Source organism: Clinocottus analis, unplaced genomic scaffold (assembly GCF_023055335.1).
Source record: "Clinocottus analis isolate CAN_PGR_092001 unplaced genomic scaffold, fCliAna1.0.p SCAF_1, whole genome shotgun sequence".
Taxonomy (NCBI): Eukaryota; Metazoa; Chordata; class Actinopteri; order Perciformes; family Cottidae; genus Clinocottus; species Clinocottus analis.
In genome coordinates this window covers 11,899,468-11,920,805 of record NW_027175820.1, presented here as the reverse complement: position 1 = coordinate 11,920,805, position 21,338 = coordinate 11,899,468, and the positions used below count along the sequence as shown (strand labels likewise).

The window sequence follows — 21,338 nt, the reverse complement described above, 5'->3', positions numbered from 1 at the left end:
CAACTAAATGGTACCATATGAAGTGTTCTTTATGCCGTTCCTTACTTAATTTCAAGAATAATGGTGGTTCCCTCTAGAATCAATGAGATGACGCATGCACATCATTTCACCTCTCTTTGTGGCATTAGCATGTTAATGAGTCTAAATCAGTTTCACACTGTGACTAAATCAGGTCACATTGGTAGGAAAGAAAAATGGCAAAGAAAGAGAGAGAGTAAAAAGAAAGCCTTCTCCCACAGTGCTTGGTGAAAGAGAAATCCATTCATTGCTGCATTAATCATGGGTGGCACGAAAGAATCGGAGCGAGAGAAAGAGCGAGCGCAAAAGAGAGGGGTCCTCTGTAATTTAGACAAGTATAAGTTAATCATATGACTCTAGCTTTGTGAACACAATTTGTATGTAACAAAAGTTATAAATTCTATTGAATAGTGGCTCGTGGACCCCGCCATGTCAGCTTTACAGCCCTTGTACGGAATTCCCAGCTTCCAGGGGTCATTAACTAAATCTACATCCACACACTGTTATGTTCCATATTAACACGCCTGCAAACGGATTTCTATGACTACGTATACACGAACACTGGGCATGCGGGTGCTAGTGTAAACGGGAAGTAGATTGGTTGCATAGTTTCAGAAAATATGATAGAGCATTATAGTTTTTTTAATGATGAAAGGTTGGGCTTGATAGTAAATCTAAATCTACCTCTAATCTTTCTCTATACACTCAAACAGACAGGTTTGTGGGGAAAATGTTTCGTTATAAGGCTGCAGGTATTGTTCTAGTCCTCTCTAACACACACACACACACACACACACACACACCCACACACATTCAGAACTCAGTGAACAAGAGAGGATAATTCCAGAACTCTATAACCACTCAATGTATGGACTGCACTCTACCTAAACAAAGGTGATTGATTAGATATCAAACTACAAATCCCAGCAGCACTTCCTCTGCATGAAGCCACATTCGCGGTATTTTAAAACAAAGACGTCATCTAACCCAACAGCGGGGGAATGAACGACTAGCTAGCGAGCTAACGACAACGGTTAGCCTAGCTAGCAAGCCACGCTACTATGCGGTGGCATACGAGAGGATACAACGGGCTGCACCAGAACCTCCTGGACCGTCTGTCTGCTGCGTCTGCGCTCAACTTTTTTGTTCAATACTCAAATATGTCTGCGACTTATTGAGTGACATAATAATCGCGTGACACAACAAATCGATAATGAAATTCGTTGTCAACTTTTTTAATGATCACTTTTTATTGATTTTATCGATTTGTTGTTGCACCCCTTGCTGTGTCATTAACATTCATATTTTAACAAGCGATGTTTATGATTAAATGATTTACTTTATAGTAGAAAAATACTCTTGTAAAAGTTTAGCAACAAAAGAAAATACAGGTATTCAAACTGCATTGGATCTACTTTGAAAACGTGGAGTTTCAAAAGACCCAAACTTGACAAACAGTTGCCATTGCTAGTGTCTTATGATATGTGTGTGGGTTAGTGCGTGTGTTTTTTCATGATCTTAATATACCCATTTTGCCAACCCTCCTGCTGCGCTGTGAGTCATAACAGGGCCTTCTCTACCTCAGTAAGCTGTCATTTATGACATTACTTACGCTTAAAATGCATCGGCCATGCCAGCTGCCACATTTGTGTGAGGGGCAGCATGACATTAGCATTCAGATGTGCAGAGAGCCTCACCTGCTGCGGATATTGTTAGGATGCACAGACAAATTCACATCTGGTGAATTTCTTCTCTTAATGAAATTGCTGCTCTTCGAAGAAGCAACGCCGTCTATAGATGGGTAAATGTATTTCCATATACAAGGCGGCATGCTGTTGTTATTCAGACATGGCGAATGTACATTTTGATTTGCTTTGGCTTACCAGCCACCGAGCCATTATTTGTAAAGCCAAACATGTTTGTTGATTGACAACACAGATGATTGTTTATGGTTTGTGTCGTGAAACTGCTGGAGAGCAACAGATGATTGTTTTATCTACAGTGTGAGAAATGATCATGTCGAAGCGATGAAAGAGGGTGCAGATAGAACAAATAAAAGGGCAAGAAAGAGGACACAAAAACATTTAAATTTATAACTTATTCTTAAGCAATAGGGGTAAATATATTATGATTACTTTTGAGTATACTTCCTCCTCAGAGATGTTGCTTTTCAGTGAGATCGGCAATACAAGCAAGCAAACCTTTCACTTTACTAGAAGTTGCTTAAATGTTAATATCAACATTTGGTTAATGCTTGAAGCTGTTCAATGGTACCTTGAACCTATTTAGATATGTGTCTGGTTCCCTTCAAGGATCATTGGAGATTTGTTTCAGATTAAGCAATTGAACAAGAAGCAATTTACTTTTGTGTTGCAATATAAGATTAGATAGTACTTCATTCGTATGTTGATTTTGATTGATTTCAAGTCAAACTTAGTTTCTTTTAGAAGATTTTAGACTTGGTACATTAGCATTAACCGTCTGACTGGAGGAATGTAGGTAGGTGAGGTTGTCCGAGGAGACTATCCTGCCATCTATGCTGCCATGTTGTTGTGTGGTGAATGTTGAGAAAAAACCGTGAAATCCCAGAAGCTCAGTAGCACATCAAAGACCAGACTCAGCAGGTGCCTTTTTTATTGCTAGCCGAAGCCTTCTTCTTTGTTCTGCAGTGTTGTTATATAGGCCGGCTTTCTTTTTCTATTACTCACCGTTTGGGTTACAGTACTGCAGCAGGAATAATCCTATAACACCTTTAAATGTCCGATACTCAGGACATGCATTCTATTCTGCTGTTTTCTTGTCTACCGTATGGATATGAGGTCAAACATGGATGATGTAACAATACATCAGGATATTTCCAGGGCAGCTTCGGTTGTAATATTTCTAAATTAGCATAGATGATTGTATTTGGCGTTAAACCGATATCAGTATTCTGTACACAGTATGAATTTCACACACACTGTCATACAGGTGCATAGGCCCAACATCTGTTGTTGCTCTGTGCTAGTAAGGATATGTAATAATTTGTTTTTTTAATGTTTTCTACTGAATTGTCAGGGTTCTAAGTTCCGTCATGGTGCAAAATTACACAGCCAAGTTGCATGCTGGAAAAGACAAGTTGCCGCAAGTTGCCGGGCGGCGGACAGTTGTTTGTGTAGCGTGTCTTCCGCATTTCTCAATAACCCACAATGCATTTTGGCACCGGCAAACGGCTAAAAATGGCAGATGAGAAATCAAAACTGAAAGTCGACAGTCTCTGAATACTACTGTTGTTAAGTCACAAAATGTAATTTTAGGATGTTTTCTGGCGAGAAGTTAGTTGTTGTTTCAAATCTGTGGTCGGTTTTTCAAGACTGAGCCAACTTAAAGAGTTACCGACAGTTTGAAGTCCTGCTCGCGGGACCGATGAGCTCGGGCACGTTACCGCACTCTGCAGCCCGCTAAAAGAGACTTGAACTCGGCAGGATTTTTTTAAATGATTCGCTGGCTCCGATTTCTTCAAAGAGGTTATGACAATCTAATGAGCAATCTTTATTAGTTTATTATTTATTCACAGTAACTTTACATCAGTTTGACAGATGGAAATGTTAAGATTTATAACTTAAGATTTTAATTTAACTTTTAAAGCCACGGGCCGTTTACTCATTACTAATACATTAATATTTACTCTTCCTGTTTTTATGTATGCAAGCTATAACCAGCATACAATTCGACTTTGTAATTTTATAAATGTACAGTTATTAGTGTTACAAACTGTTTGTGTCACAAAGTGTTGCATTGTGGTGTTTAACCCTGTTAAAGAGCGTTAGTTGTGGGTTATCAATCGTTGCTATAAAGTTAAATACACAACTCAAGTTTGTACCATGACTGGAATTAGTACCCTGACAGATAAGTGTGAAACCGTGTAACTATCAGAACCTTACAAAATGCCGTGATATGAATTTTGGGCTATACCGCACAGCCTTAGTGGAGAGAAATAAACACAACAGTTAAGGTAAACTCTTCAGTAGCAAATAACAAATCAAACTCAAATGTTTCCTGCCGTAACCTCAAGTCAGCAAATCCCAGGTATTTCATCAAGGAATACTGATGAGAGAAATAATACTGTTGGGTTTGAAATGAAAAGAATGAGTTCTTGTGTTCTTGGTTCTACTTAAATACTTACCTGGCATCAGTGGTGGAGGAAGTACTGAAGTTTAGTACTTAAGTAAAAGTACAAGTACCCAGAAAAATGAAAGTAAAAGTACTACATCAACAATCCTACTTAAGTAAAAGTAAAAAGTACTTTCTTTTAAATTTACTTAAAGTATTAAAAGTAAAAGTACTCATTGGTTGTGTCTCAATGTTCAGGGCTGTACCATTTTGATAAAGAATGCAGATGTATGTCCTCGTAATACTTATGCCTCTACAGAAGTCACTACTAGTAATGATTATAAGCAACCAAATTAAATATATATATATATATATATATATATATATATATATATATATATATATATATATATATATATATATATATATATATATATAAATTTTCAAAAAGTCAGGGACATTAACACAGACATGAAAGGCTTTGAAACTTCCATGAGTCATTCTTGGAGCCTTTGAAATCGAACATGTTTTTTAAATTGGGGCCAAAGGTGGCTCAAATCCGAGGACTCAGATGAGGCTGACTCTGGATCCATGGTGTCTGTCAAATGTCGAATCCCTGATTACGTCTGTGATTGACGTATCACAACTATGTTGATTATACGCGTATGTGTTGCTTATACACATAGTTAGTTTAGTTTTATTGTTTATTACAAATACGGTAATAATTGTGTGTTTGTGTTATTGTTTTCTCGCTTTCTCGCTGAATTTAAGCATATTTAAATTTCTAAACTCTGCAGAGGAAAGAAAAGGGGGGGTGTGAGGCCGGTAACGGGGCCGGTCTGAAGGCAGCTTGGCCGGAGGTGCTGGTAATGGCCCGCGTCACGCCGGGTCCAGGCTGGTAACAGCCTGCGTTGCGCCGGGTCCGGTCTTAAGTCGTTTTGTTTGGGAATGCAGCCCAAAGTGAGTGATAAACTCCTAGTGCAGTGAACTCACTGCAGTATAACACAGACGTATAATCAACGTATTTGTAATACCGACGTAATCAGGGAGAAAATACTTTTCTAGTCAACGTAATTGAAGATGCGTTTTAGTTCTGGGGGAACGTAATTTGTAGGAGACAGGGTTGAAAAAGGTCAGATGGTCACACAGACCGGCGAGCCCGCAGCAAATGGGTAACTTAGCTAACTGTAGCGTAGCTTGGATCCTGATACGCAGACCGGTGTTATTATTGGGCCGCGGTGTAATCTGGGAGAGACCCGCCCCTCCTGTGGTGTGTGTGCTTTCATGTGTGTGGGCTCATGTGTTTCCGTTACGGTGCTGAAGGCAATCCATATTTTTGTGTCGGCAATATTTTGGCGAAACTGTGTTCATAAAATGTAACGAATAACGACACATATTGTAGAAATGTAGTGGAGTAAAAGTACAGATAATAGCTGCAAAATGTAACAGAGTAAAAGTATGCAATATTATTTTTACTAAAGTAAAGTACAGATACGTAAAAATGTATGTAAAGTAAAAATACTTTGTTACATTCCACCGCTGCCTGCCATGATGTAAACAATATTGTGCACAATTCACTTGATTTGAAGAGGATCACAGGAATAATGTTGCATTGAACATGTTTTCTCTTAACACCTACTGCTCAATGGCACTTAGAGTAAAGCTGAAGGTCAGAACACCCTAACTGGACTGTGAGCAGCCAGCGGTTTGTTTATCTGCTTTGCTTGAGAGTCCACTCATTTCATCCTCGGTTCCATTTTTACGTGCCTCAGGTCTGTAATTCAGGAAAGAGAGCTCAGTTATTGCTGTGGGACAGGAGGTCAAGGCAGCATGGCAGTGAGCATCCTTGTAAAATGTCGACGGGGTGTAAAATGCCAGCGAACAGCTTCTGCAAGGTTTCAGAGTGATTAGGGTACTGTAAGCTTGTGCCTGCCATGATATAAGAGGGTGGGCGGATGGAGATCAATTTAGATAGATTTCCTGCTGGAGATGGCCTCTGATGAGTTGAGACGTAGGTGTGCATACAAGTGTGTTCATCTGTGAGCTTGTTTATTTGCTCAATGCATGTTTAGCATTGAGGTCTGCCGACTATTTCCATTAACATGCCATTTTTAAACAAGGAGAGTCATCATATCGCTATATATTTTCCCCCTGAGGCTATGTGCTCATTTGAAACTTTATAACGTAATACAAATGATCTTTCCGTTATTTACTCATTCATTCACTCTCCTACTTCACTGAAAAGACCATTATCAGAGTTTGTGACCTGGAGGCTTACAGTTTTTACAGCATACTTATAAATTTGTAAAACAGCACAGAACGCAACGTATTCAGAATTTATCCAACGCAGTTTGAATGATCGTTATCCACTACAGACAAGGTCTGTGTCCTTTATTTTTGTTCTTTTATTTAGTCCAGTCTTGTTTTTCCCAGTTCTTGTCAGATAACACCTAGAGCTAGATCTCGTATAGATTTAGTTTGCTGTCTGGTTTATGTGTTAAAAGCGTGATTCTTTACAGCACATCATAACGACTCTTGAATACTGAGACTCGTCAGGAATGATCTATGAGGAATGACATTGGAAAGGGACTTCAGTAAAACAGATGCAAAGGTAGCAGTCATTGGTAAAATTAAAGACATGTATGAATAAAATACAGAAACTGTTAAATATATGTGGTTCCTTGTGTTTGCTTCACAGTATCTAAGATGATATGGTGCTGGGAATTAGGTTATATCATATCTCAAGATTCCTAGATTGCATGATTCAATATCTCCTCTCCTCTTTCAAAATCTTTTTTTTTAGATAGCCATAAAAGTGATCTGCTGAGTGTTTTTTTTTACAACATAGCTGTATAGCTGCAGTGTGCTGCAGAGTGAGTTGGACCTGTGGGACCAATACCAGCCTCAGGCCTGTATGCAAGTAGGAGGAAGGGAGCCATGCTGAACTAGAGCAGTGGTGAGAGAGACACTCTTATTGTAACTATTCTGTGACTAAACAGCATCACTTTGTCAGGATGCACCTAAAATATTGTCCACGCAAGAATGACTGTGTTAATCGAATGGTTTACACTTATTTTTTTCAGTTATGGTTATGCTCAGAATAAGGTAAAGATACGTGTTGGAGTGAGTTGGGGAACACTATTAGAGCACTAAGTTATCGTGCCATGTCCTTAAAGTATAAACTATTGTGTGTGTTGCCATCGTCATCCCCTCTTTTTGACATTTTGCCAGATAAAACTATACGTCTCTGCTGAGAAGAAGTCATGAGTTCTTTTGAGTTCTTCTTTAAACCCAGCTGTTTTTGAAGTCCATTTTTGATCTGTCGTGATCACAAAGCCAGATGAAAATCTCTTGATAAGAGTTTGTGTGATTTTGCACATTGCTGCTACTGTCTTCATCACATCTCACACCTTCAGGGGTTTTAGCCTTGTTTGTACTCTCAAACAGATGTGTACATAGACAGCTGTAGACACCACGGCGTAGTAATTCATACTGTCCGCTTGGAGGACGCATTCAATACATGCGCAGTAGATCTCTTCACTACCACTTGCAGCGTAATCGCCATGCAGTTAGTACAATCACAACAGATGGATGTGACCACGCGTCCACAGATGCCAAAATATACGTCACGCATTAGCAGTTGGCAGAAAGTAGAGCATCTGCTTTGAGAGGGCCTTGTGTAACCATTTACCTGATAGCATTTAAGCGTTGAAATTCTTACGGTTAATCATAAGCATCCTTATGTGTCATGGATTTTTATATTTTCCACTGCTCGTGACCAATAAACCAATGGCAACTTACAGAAGAAGGGCGACCGCGAAAACACTCGCATGTTATGGATTCACAGAGTATAGTAATTTAACAGGATACTTAAGTGACATTGTTTACTTGTACCGTTTGGCCAACTACATAGCTATTGGGCTCTCAATTAGTGTGCTGAACATCATTTCATTAGTGCTCATCATTGCCCTACATTGCCTATTAGCGACAACAAGTTGAGACCTGCATTCAAAATGGAATGACTGGTAGATTCGTATTCATCGACAATATCATGTACTGTACTGCTTTTGCAGGACTTAAACTATATTGCTAAATGACAGCACTTTAATTTTTACCCCTCTCCTCTGTCCCATCTGTCGGCACGTTCAAATGTTCTCCACATTGTTTTTTTGTTCATAGGACTTCGGTTTAGGCTTAGATTTAGGCTTGGCGCAAAAACGCTTAGGCACTGCGCCTAAACAGTACAATGGCAGGGAAAGCCCTGCACCTGCCTAGTTCTTGGCCCTTTCCCTTCACTTCACATAACCCCCACTGGTTGATGTGAAACCGCGATCAAGCTGACACCAACAGTGTGCATGTTACTGGCGTGTTTTCTAGTTAATCTAATCCAACTGCTGAGTGGGGACAGTAACTTGTGGCTGTCACTAGAGGACTCAGGCCGTGAGGATGAGATGTGACATTTGGCCTTGGCTTAGTGGCAGATGTTGCTGTCCTGCTGTCAAAGCTTATGAAAATATAGCTAATGTTGGAAGTTCATTTTGTTATTGGCCAGTCATGCTCATATAACCACACCTCCATTTCAAACAATAGAAGAATGGTGTTGGATTTTGGTTTGAAGTAAGATCTGTAGCACATTTCACAATTCTGCCAGAGCTCAAGCGCAATACACTAGATCTAGATGCTGATTAGAGCAGATTTAATTTCAAATTCACTGTTGTCTGCACAAGTACAGCATTTACTGAGCCACAGTCACCACAGTGCAAGCAGGGTTGTCCTTCAATCAGAGGATCGACGATCCACTAATGTTATGCCCGGCCTGGGGGAGCCTGAGCGTAACATATGGACGGGCCTCCCTACCTTCCAATTAAGGTCAAATGCTGCAGTTTAAAGTAAACAATGGTAGTTTATTTTTCACTCTGTCATACATTATTAAGGGTGAGCCTGGCCCAAAGTAACAAACAAAACCATCAGTGCAAGTCATCTACCTTCCCTAGGCCACAAAAGAAACAAGAGAAAGTCCATATGTCTTGGCCCGGTTGGAAGCTGGAGAGAAAGGAGCCGGCCCCCACAGGCTCCCTCCTAAGTATCGTTGTCAAACTACCTGCACGAAAGAAAGGCACAGGGCAAGGCAAAACGTATTACAGCACCCCGCTCAGGCAGGCAGGTGAACAACATTATGGTAAGGCTTGTTCCTTTGACTCCTTGAGTCATAACAACTAGTACTTGTTGATGTGTCCTTGGGCAAGACACTTAAGCCCAAATTGCTCCCGCAGCTGTGCCTACAGTGTATGAATGATTAGATAGTCAAGATGGTCAAGTGTCGCCTTGCACGACATCCCCTCCCATCAGTGTGTGAATGGGTGAATGATTACATGCAGTGTTAAAGGGCTTTGACAGGTCGGAAGACTAGAAAAGCGCTATCCAAGTACAGGTCTGTTTACCATTTACCATGCCGTTTATATATGTGTATTGTAAGTATCGGTTTAAAGTTTATATTTTCTTTCTGAGCCTTTATTATTCACTCATTAAAAATAATATCCCCTTACTATTTTGTTTATTGGAGGGTGTGGGTGTGGATCTGGACAAGGAAAGTTTTGTACAGGAGGACAGGATTTGATCTCCCGAGTATTATGCAATTGCAAAAACATCTATTATGAATTTGGGTCTTTTTTTCAGTCGAATAGCAACTGAGCACAGCGTCACTCTGTTTCGTGACCCGACAATCCTATTCTCATCGACGCCCCTCACATCCAGGCACTAGTAAGAGATCAAAGCTCAATCTTCGAACTGAACTGTGTGTCTTTCATGTGTGTTGTCATTTTGATGCTCAGTTTGATGCTCTTTTTCCTTTTGTGTTTTAGGTCATCGCCTGAAGCAAACAGTAGAGCTGCTCTGCCTACCTACAGATATCAGTGAGTTGGCTTTAATGTGCCTTGGCAGGTTTTTGCACTATTCTGAAGAGTGTTGGAGGAATTGTTTTAGTGCCACATGAAAGGGAGTCAAGGTCTCCAAAATCCTAGCGAGAGTTTAGACTTGTTGAATCTACACAGCAATAATAATAACAATAATGACAGGATCACCACTGTCCAATGTTGTGTGTTTCTTTGTGTTTGCACAATCAGACCTGTCGTTGGGCCCTGAACAGACAGACACGGTCGCCTCTGGGCCCTAAGGAGCTCCTTAACTCGCCTGGCTGTCCACTGACTCATGCCGTTGGAGCGTAGAAACAGAGAAGGGAGGAGATGAGCCGACAGAATAAGGTCTAAAAGAGTGTAAGAAATTGGAAAGGGAATGGTCAAGGTATTTTGTAGTGTGGGGATTTTTTTAGGGTTATTTTTCTTGGTGTTTAAGGCGCCATATAGCTTGTGTCAGTAATTATTTACTTACTATATCCATTTCTATGGTGGAGCATTGCAAAAACAGAGATCCTCTGTGTTAGACGAAGTAAATCACACACTTTCCACGAGTTAAGTTATTCATTTATATCACACTTTTCTAACTGGCACATTAGGATGGGTCACAATGGCTGCTTAAGAAAACAAACCATCGTAACACAACTACAGTATTTGTTCATTTACCACCCACTGAGTTATTGAATTCAGTGGCTGAACTAGCTGAGTGGAAGGAACCTTCTATGTTGTTATGCCACATCACTAATGGCAGTTAAAGTGATCTCATTTGTGAATATATTAGGAAAAAAAACTTCTGTCACATTTTTGGAATATCGTTATGGATGTGGGTCCACGTCACTCGGCTCGAGTAAGGCAAGGCAAGTTTATTTGCATAGCACATTTCAACAACAAGGCAATTTTGAAGTGCTTCACATAAAACCAATAAAAACATCAAAACACAATGCAGAAGAAAACAAAAAAAAAATTAAGAACATTCATTTTAAAGTAGAATATTTAAGAAAGTGGGCATCTTGTGTGCTGATGGAGGAGGAGGGAGAGCATCATGTGAGAACCAGACTGAGGACATACTGTACTGAACAAGGGTGGAGGAACAGGATGCAAAAACAACAGTTGAGCAAGCCACAGTGTGAGCCTCTCAACACTGCCTTTATCATCATTTATTCATATTCTGCTAGAATATTCATCCACCCTGGTACAGCGCCATCCTCCGAGAGAGAGAAATGAATAGAGCTCTGCATCAACCTGACACTCAACAGTGTATCACAGCCTTTGTTAGTGTCGTCACCTGGATGTCGTCCGTCATCCACCAAAATTCATTCCAGTTGTCTGCCTATGTCATGTTTGATGTTGGTTTTGACAACATCCTTTTCTATGAAGGGATTAAAGAAAGACGGAGCTGGGCTGTTTGTTTTGGGTTTCAGACTTTGAACCACAATGTGGTCTTTAAGGAGCTGTGGCTCCAGAACCAGCTCTCTGGCATAAGCTTCGCAGCCACAGTCACTCTTGAGTAAGTCCGTAAACAGCCTCGGAATAGGTCTCCGTCCATCTGCATGTCACTGATATGGTAAATCCAAGGATGTTTGGTTTCAGATGGGGAACTTTAGCGGTAGTCTAGGTTTTTGGATGGCTGCATTTGGAATTGGAGTCAGCCAGTGCAGTGCAGAGCAGTGATGTGTGCTCAGTCTGCCAGCTGCTATGCTTCACTTATTCTGATTAAATCCTTTGAAGATGAAGAGAAGAACAAAAAATCTGGCAGACCCGTCATTTTCAAAAAAGCCAGAGGACCCATTAATGTGTTCACTAGTTCTGTGATACCACTCTGTGAATGTACTGATAACTAACCCTAAAATCATGGTGAAATTTGATACCATGCTATGAAGTCGGTCACATCTGTCACCACATATGCTGTTGTCTTTGTGAGGAATCATCTCTTCTCCTTTCTTCTGTTCCTAGGAGTTGCAATTATCTGAGAACATAAAAGAATCCATTGTAGTTTGTGTGGATGATCTGTATGAACGTGTGCACGTGTCTGCTTCATTATATAGCATGGAAATTCTTCTGCTTATTGCCGTTTAGTCAAATTTGCCAGCCCTCCAGCACAACATATATGAGGTGCCCATCAAGATATGAGGTCTTCTGAGAAAGATGTGAAAAAACATTTTCCACGAGGCAAGTTGCCTCTCATCCCCTGCTCAGATAGCAGTGTAGCTCAGCTAAAATGCAGTGATTTACAGTATACTGATATACTCTGAATGAATACATTTGAAGTAGCTCTTCTCTGTAATTCCAATATCCTGAAACATCACACGTGACCAGAAAACAAATTATTCCCAAATATGCAAAAAAACAACAACAATAAACTGCATGGTTTCCGATCGTAATTTTTTTACGACTGCATTTCCACTGCTGTAACGTGTGATTGAATAAATACAACTCACAGTTGGCTAACCCCCGTTTAGACACTAATGGGCAGTAAGGGGTCATAAAACACAGGCTCGGAAACTCCAGATACAGAAACCGACAAATACAGACAACCGGCTCGAAGTTGTTGTGTAACTCCTGTTGATGGAGGATGTCAAACAACAAAGATTGAATGTCACTGAATCACACTCACATCACGGTTTTGAGACCCGGTTCCAGATCATCAGATCTGTTGTTTTATTTCGTCAGAGCAACTTATATATAAGTCTTCAGACTGTTTTTGTTTGTTTTTCAATTAATGTATCCTTTTATTTCGTTCTGGTCATCTATAGTGGTTATTTACATACACACGCACAATTCAAATGATTCATAATCAAAACATTTTGCCTCCCTAATTTCTATTGTATTTTGCTCTAAAAGCATCTTCAGACAACAGTGGCTATTCTTATTTCTCAACAAAACCAAAATGTGATATTATTAGATTACATTTGAACATATCATGAAAAATGTTATAAATTAACTTTGCCCAATACAATTTTTTTTACTGAATAAAGCTTGAATGCATCGTATGGTCACTGAATGGAACTTCCTTATGTCAGCTGTTAGCGGTGCGGCCATCGTTACCGGATCTCCTGCTCCTGATTTAGACACAAATTTGTTATTCACAGAGGAGCATTATTGGGAATCGGTGACTAAAAAGCAATACTATTTTGACACAATACCAGCCAATAACAATTGGCAGTAAAACGTTATTCCATACTGTGATGGTAAGACTGTGTAATTAATCTGCAGTTCACATGCATGCCGTTGGCATTACAGCCCTCTGGGACCTGTCGTGATTCAGAGCCATGTGCAGTGTTTTTTAGCAAGTGAACATACAGCTGAAGGACAACCTTTTTTTTTTTTTTTACCCACAATGCCTATATACTGCCCCTTCATAGGGACTAAATGAGGGAAAGGTCCATGTTTTTATTGCAGAATGGAGAGACCAGATACAGAGTGATGTGATGTAAGGGGATTCAAATGAGAGCTGCATTAATCCAGATTTCTGTCGTCATGGGATGAGTGCTGCTGTGTTTGGTCAGCCAGTCCTGTTGAGCCCCATCAAACCTTCTCTGTCCTTGCTATCTCTTATGTTCTCTGGCTGCATCCCAAGGGAGAGTGAAATTAGTACTCAGCACATCACAGTAAAATGACTGAGGCAATATATTTATGAGCTGCCATCTTTGACATTGATTTATGTCTCCTCTGATCTGACCTTTCATAAAATAAATACAAGCATGACAGTTCTCTCAATGAGCCACACTGATGGAACATAAACATCATCAGTGAAAGCATTATCATCCATTTAAATTGAAAGCTGGTATTTTTTTGGAGACCTTTGAGATAATATGCCTTTACTGCAGACATGTCAACTTCAGTGAAAGGTCTTTTGTGCACACACAAATGGTAGAAACCCAAGGAAGAGTGACAAAGAAGGGATCCTAAAAAAGGTGTTGTTTGTAAAGAGTTGTCAGATCCAGCAGTAGTAGAAATACAGCAGAAAAAATAGGGCTATAATGTTAAGTACATTAAATGTAAATGTTCTCTGTTGTTTGAACTGCAAAGCAAATATGTTTTGTTCTAATGACGGATGTGAAGATAAAGGAATGTTTCTCTGGCTGTGCAAAGTGCCAACAGTGTTGGTTTCACTTTATTTTCTCATGACCTTTTTGCTGCATATTGTTGAATCCATTTAAGAAAGTTGGGAGCATGAAAGCATTAATGTCTTTTTGCTACAGCCAAGAAGTCATCAAAATCTGCTGCCAAATGGGCAATGTTTGAGTGTTTTTGGCTTAATAACTGTGAGACCAAGCATCATCTGATGAAGCCTCATCACGTTTTTTTGTATTTTCATAGTTTTCTGGGATCTATGCCTTTGAAATCTGTCCAGCAGTCAACTTTTACGTTATTTAATATTTTTTTTTACCATCCTGCTTATATTTATTTTCCTATGTATTATATTCCACTTTTCTTGCATGCCTTTGTGGATTTTATGTTTTCATGACTGCAAAAACTATAAATAGAACTTTCAGGAATACAATTATTACTGGAGACCAGTGACATGTGTGATTTATTTTTAATTGGGTGGCATTGCTCCACATTAATCTGTTTTTCCTGCCTTGCTTTTCGGCGGCAGCTCTCTCTGCAGCATTGGTCTCTTCTTCTCTCCTATAATACTCTGCATTCCTGCCTACGCGTGTATACAGAGAACAACAATTGCAACAATTAATATTCAATAAATTGATCAACAGAAAATAATCAGCCACTATTTTGATAATCAAATAATCATCTAAGTCATTTTCAAGCCAAATAAATGACAATTTTTTGTTCCATTTTCTCTTTTTTTTTTTTTTTTTAAGGATTTGCTACTTTTTTGTTTAACGTAAAATAAACTGAAAACAAATACATTTGAGGACATCAGCTTTGACAATTTTTCACTCATTTTATAGACTGATTTATTTATAGTCAACAGACTAATTAATAATAAAAACAATTGTGAGCCCTTTTAAACCAAGACCAAGCAGAGATGCATCTCGGTCAAGAAGATTGTGATCAGTACTGCTCTGAGACTCCCTTCAATGATGTTAAAACCCATCCAAAATTGTTTCACCCATCACTAATGCTGGGTGAAAGTCACCCAAACACGTGCCTGTTGAAAAACATAGGCAAAACAACGTTAATAACGTCAGTGAGCAGCATGAAGCTACACAAAGACACACGCAACTCAAATAAAAGAACCAATGAAAATAACGTAACCACAATCAGTCGACGTTAGTGTTCCAGGTAAACCAGGCCAAACGGCACAGACGCAGTGTGATGCCTCCGTGTCGATGTATACCACTGAGCCAGAGCCAGCTTCTTTACCAAACAGAGGCACCGACTGTAGCTCTGCTTAGCACAGTTTCCACTGAGCAATATGAGCAAGATTTCCCCAAAGAAATCTAGGTTTAGAAATATGCAATCTTAAAATAGCTTTCAATCATACATTATTACAAAGCAGGCCTACCTCCTCTGTCAAACAGCCCTTGCTGCGGTGATTGTCTTCTTTTTTTCTTTAAGCTTTCACATCTGAAAAGATTCCCGAACATCATTAGCATGGCTTTTTAGTTGACATCAAGAAACTCCCAGATGACTTTTCGGTCTCTCAAAAGTAAATGCACTTAAAAAGGAAAATAGCCTTTTGTAGATGATGCAATACACACATGAATGGATATTGTTTTGACATTTGAATGTATAAAAGAGCAGTTTCTGGGGAATACAGAAACCTACAGAGCTGCTTTTGGTAAATGAGGGCATGTGTTATGTGTTTATGTGTGAGTACAATGGGTGCCAGCCTGACTCGCCGTGTTTCCCCTGGGTTCAGTAAAGCATAAAGGATGCTGGGAGGTGTGACACCCCCTGCTCGACCTGCCACTGCTTCAGGAGGATTAACTTGACAATTTCACACATGCACACACCACAGGAAGGCAGATGCAACATACTAGAGCGAACTGTGTCACCTGTTCACACGCGTTGTCATACAGGTCTAAATACGCACACACGGCTGTCCTTTACAACATGGGAACTGGATGAACAATCAACAGCAAGCCTTGTTGTGTGTGTCTGTCTTTTGTTCTTGTCAGGAGTGGTGCTGTTCCTCTGTGTGTCCGTGCAGGCGCTGCGTGTGATTAGTCCTCAGCTGGCCAGCAGTGATACTGAAACCAAACAAAAACACATACAAAGCCTCGCGGCTTGCACTCTCGCATGGTCCGTTTCAGGATGTGAAGGCACCAACTGCAAAGCAAAGAAGAGGCCAACGTTGACAAATGGGAAAATGTTGGCCCTACCTCCATTTTCAATTAACAGTTGATTACAATCAACACTTTGTTGTGGTGTTTCCAAAACATTTTAATCTCATGTAGTTTACACATGTGTTGGTGAGGAAAAAGAAGTCTGAAGGACTTTCACATGAGTGCACACTGATCCATGGGGACTGGTGTCTCTGTGGGGAACAAATGATGTTCCACAAGCTGCAGAACAGTGTCTAGGAACGCCCCATGCACTTTTCTAGGAATTCCCCTTGAAAAAAGCATTTCAAGACAAAACTCTGTGACTGTGTATGACTGCGCCCCCAGAGTTTACACAGAGTACTGCAGGCCTTTAATGAGGCCAGTTGTTCTGATCGGTTCTGTTTGTTCACACTTTTACGATTGGTCCTAAGTAGTATATAAGTTTGGGAATACATTTTAAACTTTGAGTACTTTTTTTAAAACCAAAAATAGGCATTAATAAATCGCTACTTTTGTGACATTAAATACATACACAAATAAATACTTTGTATGATTATTTATATTGATATAGTTGCTATTAATTTTAACATTTCAATAAAGTGTTATTATTAAGTATATAATTATTGACATTAATAACAATAATACAAATACAAGTCAATATTTGATTTCAGTGTCAGTAATGCACATTAATTAATACAATCAAATCAGATCAATAAGGTCTTGTTTTGTTGCACTGCTTTATTTTGAATTTGTGATTTGGGGCTGTACAATATATATTTAATTATATGCATTATCATATATTTAAGCATGTAAAAGTCTTCTGTCAGTCATGATTTATTATAATAATAATACTGTATTGAAATATTCCATAGTGGTCTATAATACCCCAATAATACTGAAACAGTATAGGGTTAGTATATATAACAGTATAGTATTAGGGTCAGTATTTATATTATATACAGTATAATGTGTATGTATTTACGCAAACGCTGAGAGGCTACTACTCCTGCTTTTTCTTTGAGAAGAACTCGGGTCAGAGGTGGGAAAATGAAAAATGGAGGAACAGGTCATTCAGTGCAACACTGTGTCTCTTTGATGGCTCCAAAAAAGACTTGTGAAAATAACTCCGAAAACCCAGATTTCAGAAAGGTCAACGGGTGTGTGTGTGTGTGTAAGTGTATTTGTGTGTGTGTCTGTGTGTGTGTATGTATGTATGTGTGTGTGTGTGTGTGTGTGTGTGTGTGTGTGTGTGTGTGTGCATGTGCGTGTGTATGTGTGTGTGGGTGTTGTGATAGCTGATGAATATTCTTCTCCTGTGTTCCCTAAGGGGCTGTGTGATTGACCGAACCCAGAAGTTATTTCATATGCATGGTGCTACCAAACTGCATTAACGGTTTGCTGCTCAGCCCGTCTGTCTCTCAATGAGATAAGCGGATATTTCCCGACCCAATATTGCTTGCGCTGTTCTGTGCTGTCACTGAATACAATGACCATCACCACATTCAATGAATATTATTAGCATTTTTCTCAGGATTCTGTCAATGTGAAAGACAGCTTTGTGGTAGAAGTACACACTGTTTTTGCCGTGGTCTAATATCCGAGCTGCCTCTTGGAGAATGGAGTTGATCCTGCGGTGTATTGTCCAGTCTGTGAATGTAATATGAGGCATCTGTCGAACGTCCATTTATGTATATCAGTAACAAGAAGTCCCCTGATGTAGCAGTTCCAAGCTGTTACCGTTGTTCTGGTTTGAAAGAACCTCATGGAGGAAAAGAGTGAAAAAAAGAGTGATATAACTGTTGCTGATTGAAAGTTGACAAAGAATGAGGTTTAGAGGCGTGAGGAGGGAGCTGTTTGTGGATAGAGATCGATAACGGCAGAACTGTAAAAGACCTCCAACTAAGGGACCAGATAGACCATTGTGTCATTCAGGGAGCAATTCTCCGCTTCATCTTTCCAGACCTTGAGTGACCATTCAGGAGGAATGACGGCTCAGTGTAGCAGACCAGTATGCTTTCGTGGTATTGTCCTTTCTGCTCCACGGCTGTTTGCAGAGGTGTACATCTTTCTTTGTGTGGTTCTACTCATTCAAGGGCGGGTGCTAATGCTAAGTATTTTCAGTACTGTACTACGAAAACCTGAATACAGTATAGTGCAGAAGAGTCAACATCACAGCAGTACTGATAATAATCTGGAGTATTTTCATCGTTTCACAATTCGTATAGTTAGCTCCCAGGGTGATTATGAAGTTAATTTGTTCATGCATTTTTCATATGATGGAACAATCCCTTACTGGATTTGTATTTTTTTGACTGATCTAAAGAACAAGAAGGTCTGGGTTGAAATGGACTGAGCAGTCTACAGGTGCCACATCATACCAACACTGATATGTATCACTAATTAGGTTTCTAAGAAACATTTTTCATCAAAAGAAGCCAGAGATCTTAAATGTCAAATTTTGTCAAACTCTGCATTATCATTATTTGCTGAAGTAGTAAAAAAAAGTTGGCTTGTTGATTATATTGATTTGGTTGAACATGTTATTGCAGAAAACATCAATTCTGTCCTCTGCTGAAACCCGACCCGCACCCTGTGACTTGCCCGTTGACTTGCATTGTGGCTTTTTGGAGGTGCAGTAAGTAAAACCTCACGCTTGAGGAAAGTCAACCGACAATGTACAAAGTATAAAAACTAAAGACTTTAACAAATGCATTTTTTCCTAAAACTTGGATCATAACTTCTTCATTTAATCAGATTATTTAAATGAGCAATGGGAAAAAAAAAAGTTTTTCAAAAATGCCCTGTTTTGCTTAGTTTTCAGATACATTTTTAATCTCACTTCTCATTTCCTGAGATGTATGCACTCTCTGGTTTCTGTCAGGATCCACACAAAACACGACTAATCCCCTATCAAACAAAAGTAAATAGCGTATATTTTTCTGCCTTGCATGCTTTCCTTCCATGTTGTATGAGTAGAAAGAACAAATAGACATACTTTTTAATTAGCAGCATCTCAATCTTCATTTTCTCCCTAATTTTTTATTTGGCTATACGATTAATACCATTAATTCTGTCGTCAGATTTCTGCATGGTTGGGGAGTTGTGTGGGAGGATTTCTTCTGAGATACAAAACAAAAATGTTTTCCCTGCTGTTGGCGTTTTGCAGTGGTGGCATTCACGACAATAGGAGACATCAAGGCTGCTTGTACTTTTTTCCCCCACCAAGTTCACAATTTTTACATATTAAAATGACTTAATGTTTTTTCATCTGTCTCGTTCTCTCTTACTTTACCTCTCATCAGTAACCAAACCCCGTTGACAGCTTCAATTAAACCCTGTGAAATTGCCCCAGTATCTGTCTCCCACCGGGACCATTTAGCTGTATTTAGCTCTCTGCGAACTGGGCTTGTTGCCAGGCAAACTTTAGAGAGTGTTTCATGTTCCTGCTTAAAATGTAGGCCAACCTAGCCCCCAAGTGCCACCTGGCCAGCTTCAGAGCCCACAAACTGAAGGATGAGTTCATACTGTGAGTTAACCTGCTTGTTAGTTTGCTCAGGTGCATTAAGTGGTTGCCAACAATGATCCTTCTCCTGCTGTGGTACATTTTGTGAGAATTACTAAAATGTATTTAAATGATAAGTTTGATAACTTTTTTTCCTCAAAGACCAACTTGTCCAAAACATTGCCTCGCATCTGGTTTTCACTTGAACAAAGACGACAGCCAGAGACCAGAGTGTTGGACAAATACAAAAATCTGTGATGGTGCAAGAGGAAAAGTGAAGGGATCGTTAAATGTCTTTCATGCCAATCCATCCATTAGTTCTCAAGATATTTCACTCAACCACAAATCAATCTCATGGTAGATCATCAAATTCATTCAGCTCTCATTCGTCTTCTGGGTACCATAAATGTCCCTAAAATACAATCCTCTCAATCAAACCAGTGGATGGACTTACATGCCCATCCCTAGAACAATGCCGCTCGCTTGACAACAAGCAAACATCAGCAAAGCAATTCTTTACTTTCTTCTCTCCCTTAATGTTGACATTGTCTTTTAGTGTGTGCAGATTAGATTGTGCCCTTTTTTGTCTGCAGTGACAGTTACACATGTTCCCTATGTTCTGGGGATGGTCTCTCCTGTCGTCTTGTCTTTGATACTGTTTTACAACACTGTGGATCTGTGTCCAGGCTTGTTGAATGTCCTCTTGAACCGAGACAACGTGGTCCAATGACGCAGGGCCACGCAAAAATAAAAATGCACTGTATTCGTGTGTGCTCTTTTGTTTCTCAATTGGGGGAAAATAAAAAAAAACTGACCGTACAAAAGGCTATATTGGCTTGAATAATGTGCATGTGTTTGTTCTGTAGAAGGGATTACTTGATGATTGGTGGAGACGGTCCTCCTCTGAGAGACTGCGCCGCAAAACAAAGAGTTGCTATGGTAACAGTCAAGGGTGAAGGAGGAGGGTGTGTCTGTGGTGTTGTGCTCCAAGTGGCGGGTTGGACATTGGCAGGCGGAAAGACGCGGGAGCAAGTGATGCCTACTGTGGTCCTTTGCCGTTCCCGCTGCTCACAAAGTCTTTGCTTTGCTTCTCTTCCTGTTTCCCACTTTGCTCTCTCGTCGTCGTCCTGAAGCGAGTGGGCGGCTGTGAGGAGAACAAACGCTGAATCTCAATGAGACAGCTGAGAGGAAACTCGTTTTCTCGCTCTGTCTCTTTCTGATGGAGCCTTTTTTCTTTATTTACAAGCAGCAGAGCTCAGCATGATCGGGGTATTACACGATTCATCAACATATGTTTAACAACGTGGAAATGCTGTAAGGGGAGTTAAAAGTTGTTCAGTAAAATGTTGTTCAGTTAGCTGACCCCAATAAAGACGACAGATGCCTGCTTCACGAAGGGCAGCAGAGATTATTTCATGGATTACTTAGTGTCTCAGAAAGTTCTCCCCATAATGCTTGAATATACTCCTTTGGACAGTCTGTCAAAACTTAAAGCAGATGGTCTTTGGAGAAATAGTATCAAGATCATACATTAGAAAGTGGGTGTATTGCAGTTATGCTGCCTCTTTCATAAGAGAAGGT

The 21,338-nt window shown here is 39.8% G+C and overlaps 1 protein-coding gene across 1 annotated transcript in view; it reads left to right on the top strand.

The window, feature by feature from the left end:
* Positions 1-21,338, top strand: part of apba2b (amyloid beta (A4) precursor protein-binding, family A, member 2b) — a 60,251-nt gene that overhangs the window by 7,953 nt on the left and 30,960 nt on the right. Inside the window, exon 2 of the mRNA XM_068587197.1 lies at positions 9,972-10,022. The gene's annotated coding sequence lies outside the window, so the exon portion shown is untranslated. The remainder of the gene's footprint in view (positions 1-9,971; positions 10,023-21,338) is intronic.